The sequence below is a fragment of the Anopheles funestus genome, chromosome 2RL, assembly GCF_943734845.2.
Source record: "Anopheles funestus chromosome 2RL, idAnoFuneDA-416_04, whole genome shotgun sequence".
Taxonomy (NCBI): Eukaryota; Metazoa; Arthropoda; class Insecta; order Diptera; family Culicidae; genus Anopheles; species Anopheles funestus.
The window spans coordinates 13,430,983-13,442,432 of NC_064598.1; the positions used below are offsets into that span (position 1 = coordinate 13,430,983).

General features: G+C 43.6%; 1 protein-coding gene across 1 annotated transcript in view; it reads right to left on the reverse strand.

The window, feature by feature from the left end:
- Positions 1 to 8,078, reverse strand: part of LOC125764983 (zinc finger protein squeeze) — a 114,299-nt gene extending 106,221 nt beyond the window's left edge. The window contains exon 1 of the mRNA XM_049429787.1: positions 8,038 to 8,078. The gene's annotated coding sequence lies outside the window, so the exon portion shown is untranslated. The remainder of the gene's footprint in view (positions 1 to 8,037) is intronic.
- Positions 8,079 to 11,450: the final 3,372 nt, after the last annotated feature.

Consider the following 11,450-nt stretch of genomic DNA (forward strand, 5'->3'; position numbering starts at 1 on the left):
AACGTTTATGTATAACGTATAACTTTATTGTATAACGTTTTGTTAGTTCAGAAATACCTATTTGTTTTGTACAAAGTTATCAAATGGCAAAACCATACTGTCTGCAGCTCTAATGTGTTGTCTGGATGAACAAAATCTGATAAAACTATTTAACATCCAACATCGTACGATTGTATCATTGCTGCTGCCCTTATGTACGATGCAAACAAACAATCAATTGCATGCAGATGCATCATCATTAGAACGTTAACTCCCTGTTTGTGTTGTCCATGTTGGACAACATGCGGCCTTCAAAGTAACAAATCTCGGTAAGTGTAATTTCAATCGCTGATTGTTATAAAGCCGCTGCATCTTGCTGTCTTACAGGAACGGCAGAAAACGTCAACGGCAACGGATTACAAATGTGTCGTCATTAACTACAATGTTGCATTCGGGTGGTGGGCAGCGTTCTGCCACAAGATTCTACCATCTCCTGTCAGTGGAAGGTGTTTGCACTTGAAATTAAGGTGCCATTGCATCGCTAAGCTGGGGGTAACGCTAGGCGGTAATGCTGGGACCACCCATAAAGGCGGCAAACGGCAACAACAAAAAAACGCTGCTGGATTAAAAGCTGCCCTGCTCAGTGGGAAGGTTACTGAAGCTTTGCCGGTGAAAGATTAAAATGATAAACCGTTGGACGTTGTTGACGATCGTACCGTGGAAGACTAGAAGCCGTTTACTAAATGTAGGAAAATGAAGGGCAAAAAACACAAACCACCTCTTAACTATCATATTCGTGCGCAGACGCGTAGCCACCGCAAGCCACCCGAAAAGGCAGACGGTGGAAGGGTTTTAGCATCGTTTATGCTACCTCCACGCCTCCGTGACATCATCGCGATATAGTCGCATGGTTTTCTTGTTGGCCCATCTCCTAGCCACGTATCATTTTCCACTTGGAAGCCCACTTCGCAGTCCCGGAGCTCCACGGAGGGGGAGAAGAGATCGCTAGGTTGGTAAAAACAGCAGTAACAACACCCGGAAACATTGATTGTCTCTGTTTCGGGTCTGCCGATCAGAGTACCCGGGTGTTGGGCGGACGGAACGACTGGTTGGGAGTCGTTGGGAAATGGCCGGTGGAAAAACTAGCCCCAGCAATGCTAGCCGTGTCGCTTTGCTGCACGTGCTGGAACGGAACAGGCAGTTTAGGTACCTGAGTTTTCCGGTGTTAGGTACTCCGCCCCCAAAACTGACGGCTCGCAGCAATCGCTGGGAGAAGTCGATGGTTGAATAATAAATTGAGTGCTGCTACGTGGAATAGATAAGAGCCGTTTGGGGCTGTGAGATACACCCCCCGGTTATGAGAGCGAATGACCGGATATTATGATTCACCATGACATTCGACTGGTGATCAATAAATCGACCTCAACATTAAGTGATATGAGTTCTTACGATGATTACTCGGTTTAAAGAGGAGCAATTAAAACTTTGGGAAGCTTTCTTGTCTAACATCTCTCAATTATGAGTTCTTTCAAGTATCAGTCTAATGTCTATGTCACATATTCTCTTTTTGGTTTGAATTCTAGACTAAAAATACCTCAATAAACATCTTAATCTCGCTCTATGCTCTTGTGTGATATTATATTTTGAGGCTCCAATTTCATTGGAGTCTCTTGATCAATCTATCCACCGTGTCATGTGTCTAGATCTTCAACACTCCTGTATCGCGGACAGATATCAAGATTCGGTAGTAACTTTCTCCCCACAACTTTGATGTGCCGTTGTTTACCTTCGGGCAGGCCCTTTTCCAAGCAAAAATCCAATTTCATTCCAAAACTCACCCTCTGGTCATCACGTCCGATCCACCTCCCCAGAAGATGTGTCCAATTCGTGGCCCCAAAAACCTTCGACCCTACACACACACAGAAACACCCGCATTTCCATTGTTACACTGTGGAACACACACCGAAACGTATCGCTTTGATTACCCAATGTTTTCCCGCGGAAACCTCTGATACGCCACGGCGTTACGGTTTTGGGCGAAAGAAGACGGCCGCCAAGAAGCGGCCAGCAAGAACGATTACGGTTGATTAATTTCGATAATGGTGACCGCGAGACTACGGGATGGTGTCCGCCGAATGTCTGGCCGTAGGGTACGCCAATCGATCGATCAAGTTGAACGAATTTCGGTTTTGGTGTTTCGTTTGGGTGTTATTGTCGGTGTTCATTCCCGGCTTCCGGTGTTGTTGTGCAGGGTTACGGCGCAAGGTTAGGTTCACATCTCACATCTTAACAGAGTTCCTGCAGAGGGTGGGCATGATTTCACAAAATTAGTTTGTTGTCCCAATTGATTTTGTCGTTGTTACATTGAAGATAGAACAACAGATATTTGTGAATGTTTTCACAAATAGTAAAGTGAATTCTCACCCCGAAAATGATACAATCACATAAGAGAGTAATAAAATAAACCAAAAACAGCATAAAAGCAACATAAGAAAATAGCAAACTTTATGAGGCTTTTCCGGCAGTCAAGCAGGCGTTAAGCGAGTTCTTCTTCACAGCTGTAAACAGTGTTCCGTTTGCACTCCCTCCCGTTCGCATTTCCGATCCGGCGATGCTAAAAATGCTTCAGAAATTGTTTTCAATTAAATTCTAATTAAAACATTCCACTGCTACTGTCGGTGGGCAGGCAAAGAAGCGAGCGAAAGAAGCTCTGTTGAAGCAGGAACCAGTGAATGGAAAGGATTTGGCCCATTTCGCACCAAGCATCGCTGAGGAGGATGGGGTTGACTTTCACCGCCGTAGTTACTTACGGGCTTGTCAGTTTACCGTTTTGTTGGACACATTTTGTGTCCTTGCCCAACCAGCCACTACCGTTAACTTCCGTTTGTGTGTACGTGGGGTTGTCCACGAGGTATGTAGAATCTTCCAACGTCATCTTTACCATCTTCCAGCCCGGTAAGAAGTACCGCACCGAAGCGTTTAATTGTTACTGCTGAAAACTATTCCCCTTTCCTGTGCGGACGCCATTGATGGTTCGGTGGGCAGATGAGTTGGTCTTTTTTGTGCTGCTGTTGTTCTCTCTCGCCTGTACTGATGTTGTTTTCGTCAGGACAGTTGGTTCACACTATCGCGAAACTGAGACTGCAATCGATCAGCGATGACTTGTCACTTCTTCGAACTTGCGTCGAAGACCTGTGCGTCGTCACAATTCGCTTGGGAACGGAAATGACTTGAAACTTGCACCGTACCTCCCAGAATAAACCGTAAGACGGGCTCGCGACAGGAAGTGGTCGTTTCTTTTTCTTCCCCACCTCTCTCTCTCCCAAGCCCTCCATTCACAATTGGGAATAGCATCATTGACAGTGTGTGACACCATTTTCAGCATCCTTCCCGATGGGGAGTTTTGTCAGTCTCATTCGCAGCGCGGTGTGAGTAGCGTGATAAAATTAGATCAACAAACGATAATGACTGGGCAGGAATCGTTTCAGCTACATTTCCCCAAATTTTATATGGAAGGAAAACATTTCCATCACCCAATAGCGAAATTCTTGGCTTAATTATTCCCCCGATAAAATGAACTTCCTATCGATCGTAACATAATTTCCCAAGGAATGTAACTTTATAATCAGTGTGGGAAAATCCAGCGAATCTTTTGGTTTTTTTTTTCACGGAGGTTGGGAACTCGATTCGGACTGTCCCAACTTCTTCGTTGTGGTGAAAAAGAGCAACTAAAATTGAACCAAGAATTTGTTGCCAAAAGTAAAGTTTTACTCCACGCTCGACGAAACCTCTTTCCGTTTTGTTCTGTTTCCGTTTTCTATTGATCTGATTTCGTCTCTACTGTGTGGTGACTTATTTCCTTTCACATTTCTTTTTTTTTCTTTCTTTTGGAGGGGGAAAAAACTTTTGTATACAACCACAAACAATTGGCCAAACGGTGACTTTTCCCGTTGAACCTTTCAGCTATCTTGAACAACGTGTTTGTGTGTCTGTTTAGTGCGGGAAGATGTCTCGTTTGTGGTGTCTCATGATAAATCTTTCATCCGGGAAAGAATCTTACATTTCAGCAGCAGCAGTCAACACTGCCAATTCCAAACGGTCACATTCAAATCAAAATTGCCTCTTTATAAGACTAACTTTTCGTGTCAAAAGCAAAAAACCCACCGAAAACCCATCATCACAACTCTTCCACTTTCACACCATCGAAGCGCCTCGAATGCCTGAGACGCGCTTTGAATTTTCCCCCTTCATCTTTTATAGCCCCTGGATCAATGAACTGTGATGATTTACCAGCAAATTTAGTTGCCACTTTGGATAACTTTTTAAACTGTTTTATTGAGTTTCGATAGATTTTTTATGGCCCATTTCTCTCCCAGTTTTCTCTCGCTGGTATGTCACACCCTTCACGACAAACTTAAGCGGAGAGGGTGTTTTTTCGTTGTTGTTGCTTTTCCACCCTTGAGGTTAGCGAAGGCCGAGACAGAAGACCGAGCGTCCCCTCAGTCAGTCGCTTAAAGTGGTGGAGAGTTATTGCGTGAGATGTTTGAAATTATTCTCCGAGGAGTTGTAAATCCTTGGTTGTTTTCTTAGAGACAAAAGTTGCAGTGAAGTGCAAACGACCTACAGAATCTTATCGGTGTTCGGTTCTGGGAATAAAATGAAACACGTTAAGGACGATTTGATGGCAAGATAAAAACATTAACCTTCAGACGAGTGAAGTAGGGATGTTTCGTGAATGTGATGACATTCCACTGAGTGGCAAAAACAAAACCATTGAGATCTTTTTTTTGCTTAATTTTACAATTCCGTCACCCGTTTAATGATCGACTACTGTTTCATTGGATGATCTTTTAATTTTTTATTTAATCAAAGAGTTGTGGAATTCCTCCGGCAATTCACTAGTAGAAATTCTGTAACAATAAAACATAATCTGGTACTGTTGGAAATTGTCCACACTTCTTCGCAACCGAATAGCCTTTTCTTCACTTTCCACTGCCGCGTTTTGCTTGCTTTCCCTTAGCCGAGCAGCTGAGAGAGCACAGTGAAAGACAATAGCAAAAAGTGTCGAATGCTCATCAGATGTGAAATGCTCAGTTGGCAAGTGCATGTACTGTGGGCATCGCATTAGCGATCGGTGTGGCGCATATTTCCCCCCGGTGGTACACGTGCAAGCGTGGCGAGTGGTCAGTTCGATGAAATTTAATGAATCTCCCAGACTCGCAGTACGTCCCTTCGAGGCGTAGCGGTGGGTACTGCGGAAAGATGAATGAGTTTTAAATAATTATCACTCGATGTCCACTAACTACACTCGAGAGGAAAACGAAGAAGCGGCACGAACTCGCAAACACAGAAAAACGAAGCTAAAGCGTATGGCACGTGAAAGAAACAAGAACAAACTGAGTACGACAAAACGGGAATAAAGCAACGAAAAATGAAATAAAAAAACATGCTCACAAATGCATTCCATTGCTAGCCGTACGGACAGCGACATACCGCCCGTGTGTCAAGATGCACTTGATGCACAATGAAGGCAGCTTCAAACCCGACAGTACCGGGTACCCGTGTGCGCAATTCCAGTGGCATAAATGAAATATTAACGTTAAATTGAGGCATCGCATCATAATTTATCATTTTCTGCTCCCTCTGCTACCCTCCCCCCACCCGTTTTCCCTCTGCAGTTTTTCCTAGCGGCACTACGGGAGCTACAGTTCGGAAGCGGCGGTTTTAATTTTTGCTACAGGGCAAAGCTTTTCTTCACCTTCGAATGTGAGTCGTTCGCGGAAAATCAACTGTCAGTCGCTTTGGCCCAGCCAGCCGGGTGATTTGGTTTGTTATCTTTGAGAAAAAAAAACAAAGACAAGAAAGAGAGAGAATCATACACCATTCACCAGTAAAATATGCATTCATTCGGCAGGAAACTACCAAAAACCAAATGAAATGTACATATTTATTTTAGGGCAGCTTCATTGTTTCATTAAACTGTGCCCCGAATACGGTTTGTTCCAATTAACCAAACACGAAGGGCGAAGGGTTTGGTGAAGGGCTTTGCCGAAGGGGGTCCCTTATTGCAATTGCTACCCAGCACATCCGCTGGCAGGCATCGTGCATTCCCCGTGGCTGTAAAAGACGAGTGAGAACAAAATGATTGTATTTTTATTTTGCTGTACCACATGTACCACAAAACAACACCGAAAAAAACAACCCACAATTCCTTTAATTTATTTTACAAGTTCACAATGAGCTTCACACTACACCGCATCGTGAACGATCGCAAGCATGAGCCTCGATCTACTTTCTCTGTGTGGTACAGACCGAACCAGACCGAATAAGCGATTGATTTCTATTTATGTATGCGACTGATCGCGAGTAATTTATTGTAATTTTTAATTTCATTTTTATTGACTCTCGTTCCAGGTGCAGGGCTTTGCCAAGTGGTAAAATTACAATTGAATTTTCCAGCCAAACAAAACAAACCGGTGAAAGGGATTAATTGTTTGCATTGAATTGTTATTTGCCAAACAGCGGTCGGGGAGTAAATTGGTAACACACACTGGCCACAAAATTTGCATTTCCATTTGTGGAGGGAACACTGGCCGTGGAAAACCCCGCCGTTAGTGGGAAGCGTTAGACCAGCAAAACGGGCCTATAATTGAAACATTTGCAAGTAAACCATCATACATGCGCTTATTGTTCTTTCACCTCACAGTGAGACATTGTAAGAAATTAACAATTAATAACGATAAAACCGTCCGCTTCCCAGGCCCAAGACGTATGCAAATGGGATGTTGCACCGAGTAACATCGTCTGCGAATCGTTCGCATTTGCCAACTGCTTGTACCGCTGTCATGTAAAGTTGATGCTATTGTTTTACAACGTACCGGCCGCTTCTTGGCCACTGCATCAGCGCCTGTACTTGGTACCGTACCACAAGCGTACCAAACAGATTTTACGTGTACGTCGCTTTACAACTGATCCGGATTGCTTTACAAGCATTCCCCCTTGCGGGAAGATCCTCCTCGCCCCGGCGAGGAAACAATAATTGTCGTCGCACAACATAATCTGCGCCGGGATTGCCAAGCGTTCCCGAAAAAGCATGTCGATCTGCTCGATTGATCTGTTATTCGCGAGTCGTCGGAGTAAAACAAGCTCGATTTGCGGGACGGGACCACAACAGGCCCGACGTTACAAACGCAAAACATAATCGATTTACTTTGAAACAAACAACCCCCCTTGGAACGATTACCATACGCGATCCAACGGATGGTATCCGAACGTATTCCCCGGGTTCCGTCTGTTGGGCGCTTATCTTATCGTACCGTACAATCGATCGGCACGGGCAAGATGTTCTGGATGCACCAGAGTTTACTGCAGATTTCCGGATCACCCCATGGCCGCATTGCACACGCATACACACAATCGGGACTCTTTGTACACACAATCGATGGTGGCCAACCGGATCCGACTGTGTGGTGGGTGATTATTGCATATTTACGGCTAGCGCCAGCGCGATTGTTTGCCCGGATTACGACCCCCGTCTTAATCTTGTTTGCCAACGACAACGACAAACGCGACCGAATCGCGTTCCGTTCGGCTCATTACACGCAGCTCATGATGGTGTCCGACAACATGCGACGCAAAATGTGTGGTTCTTGTGACGGTTTGTTTGGCAATGTTTGTATTCCTTTCCCTGTTGAGGTTGGTGGCATGGTGGGTGAGGAGGAAAAATTGCCGTGCCAATGGAAGGGACTGTTGTTGTGGTTATGTTTTTTCTTGGGTTGCTGATGCCCCAGGTTCTGAGGATATGGAACAGATTTTTTAGCCAACTGCCTGATATCGATCACCATCGATATGGTGATTGTACAGCGGAATGGTGGTAGATAAGTTTTGCGTGTGGGAAATATGTTTTTATTGTTAGAATTTACTTAATATAAATAGAAAATTCAAAACATTCAAAAATGAGAAAAAATATGTTTCCTTTGGGACGTCCAGTCATCGAATTCGGACGAAATACCATCCAAGCTGCTTTTGTTGAGCTGTTAAGAAAAGGATATTACATACCTTCAGGCGCTATCTATCCAAAGCTCAGAACTTTTTCCAAAACGAAAATAAGGAACCTAGAAAATAAGAAGATAAGAAGAAGAAATATTAAGAAAATATACCTTCGTTTATAAAAAATAAAGAAACCTAAAACCTCTATATGCCGCAATACAGCGTGTATAAGTATAGAAAGAACATTAAATAAATTTTGTTCTTTAACATTGTTATCACAATTCTCTTCAGTTTCTTCAGAAATATTCGTATTCAAAATAATGTCTAATGAATCGCTTTAATCATTAGAGGATCAACTCTTATTATAAACGAAGTCGACCTCTGCTGAAGGGACTATTCTCCTCAACCGCTGACGGTTTAGGTATCTGTCAATCCTTTATCCAGGTCTTCCTGGTGGATTCACATGCCTCCTGTGTTCACATACGACCTAAAAGGACTCTATGTGCAGAGTCGTCTGGTGACATTCGAATGACCCCACCGAATCCAGGCGGGTCGTATTTGAGGTCATAATAGTGACTTCATTGTTCTTTCAAACATATTGGGAAGTTTCGTTTTGGACAAAGTTCATCTCTTAGAGGCGTTTGTGAGTACTGGAACTCAATAGGATCTACACAATCCCAGCTTCAATCGTCGCGACAGGTGTTTTGAGTGAAGAAGTTTCCTCCGACTGTGCAAAATCTGGTTGGTAGCCAATACTCTAGCGCGCATCTCATTCTAAATGTTGTTGTCGTTGCTGACCTTTGACTCAAGATAGGTGCAACCACCTCGAGGATGCAGACACCTACCGGTACGTCAGTCCTGCGTATACATGGCGACATATGCCAGGTCTTGATGAAACGGTTCAACTGGTTCGACTGATTCGACCACGTCATGAGAATGATACCGGACAAGTCTCTCCATGAAATTCTGGTTGATATTTTTAACAACTGTTTCCTCCGAACATTAAACTAATACATTAACATAACACCATGCATCAAGCTGCCATATGGTGGGTAAACTTGCATTAACAAAGTACGTTAAATGTACGAACTCATCCCAAAAACACTCTCTTACGAGGTAACATTAGGATCCCAGCGAAAGAACAACCCAAAAGCAAAAATGCACTGATGACCCTTCGGTGTCATATCCGGTGTTTGCGTTGCATTGTTGAAGACGTTTCGCTCCCTTCGACCGGCTTTCTGAGCAGTTCTGTCATTAGAACGCGGCACATCTTTGAAGTAACACTGCAACCAAATGGCCAATTTTATCCCTCCTCTCCCCATCGTACGTCCCCGTACGGTACAAGCGAGCGGGAATAATCGCGACACACATGACACGGACACGTCACCGCACATAATCACATTTGCGAGTTCGGGTGCTCGGAAACTGCCGATGGTTTCTTCCTTCGCTCGGTTGCTGACGATGATCGAGTGGCGTTAAAAATGAGACAAATAGGTTTTTAATCACCTCCATCTACCATGCCGCGCCACCGGCGCCATTTATGGCTCGTTTTCGGCACCACTTTGACATTGTTTCGACACTAAATTGAACTTAATTTTCCGCCTATCCATCTACACCGGGAAGCCAAATCCAAGCGATCACTGCTGTGAAGCGGTGTGAAATTCAGTTTCATGTTTTTGTCCTCCCGTTCTTTTTTTTTTAAACTTCAAATGCTAATGTTGTTCTCCGTTAGAATTGTCCCTTCTTGGTGCGACTCGAGATGCAAAACTACACACGCACAAGTGCACACAGAGTACAGCAAAAAACGTAAAGAAAACTTTCCAAAGCCCGTCCAAACGCCCTGTTACGGTTCAATGATTTATGCTGCCAGCAACGAACGCACCAATTGCTCACACCAACACCATACAGGTCGTGCGGAACGAGCGAAACCATCTTCCTGTATCAATGAGAGCCGTCGTTCACCGTCGCAGGGAATGGGAATTATTTTATTCAATACACTTCCCAGTATTTCCAGTAGCTGGATGGTAGAGTGGAGATTTTAAGATTTATTTCGTAACAATCAAAAATAAATAATCTACAACTTTCATAAACAATCGTCTCTCCATCGTTTGGCCTTAAAAAACAACGTTGCTTTCTCAATTCCCCAAACCTTTGAAACACCATTGAAAACGGGGAGCAAACTCACAAGTGTCGCCCGGTTCATTTTCTTACGACAAAGCGAATGGGAACGAGCACCGGAAGATCCGGTGCCGGTAATATTGATCTAACCGGTCACGTTTGGGTGGCGAGCAAATTGAATTTTGGAACGTAAAGTACGCTACCCAAACGGCGAAACAATCTGCACAAATGGAACGTTGCTGTGCGCTAGGAAAAACAACCAAAAAAGCAGGTTGGTGTTGGCCAGGAGAAGAGAAGCAGGTGCAGGAACTCATGCAGGGTGGGTGTTTTCTGGACCGATTATGCCATCGAAGTTTATCCTCCACACCATCAGGGAATGGGGATGAAATTGGCCCGATTCGATACAGTGGTTTGTGTGTGAGCTAGATAACAGCCGCAGAGTGAAGCTGAGAGATGGAAGAAACTGGCTGGGAACAAAGTTTCAGTTTTGCATCATTAGCATTTTGCACGCAAATTTTATGCAAATTTTTGTATTCGAGTTTATGGTGCATCTAACTGACGCTTGTTGGTTAGTTGGCATCGAATCTCCTAGAGTGGATAGAAATCATTTCCCCTGTTTAATGTTTTTGACAAATTATTTGTAAAATTTAAATGTAGTTTAAAATTCCTTTAAAATTCCTAAACTATGAAGTACTTGATTTTGTTAAGAACATTAAATTTACAACAGGATTTATAAAACGCTTTAAGATACGCTTGTTCCTCAAACAAACGAAAGCAACTAACTTAAATCAATCGATGCTCCAGCTATTCTGGTTCAATTGGATCAAGGTTTTGGCTTTTGCTGGTTTTCAGAAATAATTTCTAAGTAGCTCAGACAGAATGCGCTTTAAATTTGTAATTTGTTTACATTAGAGCGAGATCAACCAGCTCAACACCTTCATGTAAATCCAAGAAACTGCTGTCAGATAAGAGACCATAGTGGAAGAAAGCTTCTCTCAATTTGCTTTGCAGTAGAAGTATAAATTATCCCTAATCAGGTATCGCTTTGGGTGATGCATTTGAATGCAGCTTGATGCAGTCGTCTTTGATCCAAAACCAAACCAAAAGGGCAGATGATCGTTTAACGTCGCATCGTCTTCGAAGGAAGTTGATTAAGGTTTAAATTACTGCATCGCAGAGGATCCTCATCAATAGTTCCTTTTAGACCAGACTACCAGTTGGGAAGATTCTCTACAAGATGAGACTCCCTGAGCTGTTTGGCGTCGGACACTAATTTAAAATAGCGGTGAAAAGCAACGGTACTCTGGGATTTTGCTTCCAAATTTTTCGCCTAACATTTTGGAACCTTCGTAGTCCGAGACCGG